Raw genomic sequence first — 421 nt, 5'->3', positions numbered from 1 at the left:
TTTATTTTCTTTTAATTTTATTTTTTATTTTTTTTGGGATTTTCGTGGTTCAGTTTACTCTTGTCTTTATGGTCTCTATCTGGTTGGGCTTTGGAGTTAAAAAGTAGTGCGGAGATTGCCGGAGACATCACTAAGGCCAGGGATGTCTCTTGCAAAGAAGAATTCGTAGAGAGTTTCCCAGAAACCCAGTCCAGCCAACCCGAATGATATAATCTAGAATCCACTCAATAGTGACCCTATTTGTGTTTAGCATCCGCGGGGCACGGTCCACGTTGTCCCCCAACGAGAACCTAACACATGGTTATTGATTGTTCGAGTTTAAAAGTATAGTTGCATGCAGGGACAGGGGGCAAAACACAGGAAAGAGGAAGATACAGATGCATATTTTATGATCTTTTTCTTCATGATGATAAATGGCTGA

This window comes from Aristolochia californica, unplaced genomic scaffold (assembly GCF_029961685.1).
Source record: "Aristolochia californica isolate CCGP_79_NKW_82.1479 unplaced genomic scaffold, dmAriCali1.0.hap1 SCAF_2, whole genome shotgun sequence".
Lineage (NCBI taxonomy): Eukaryota > Viridiplantae > Streptophyta > Magnoliopsida > Piperales > Aristolochiaceae > Aristolochia > Aristolochia californica.
This window is presented reverse-complemented; position numbering follows the sequence as displayed.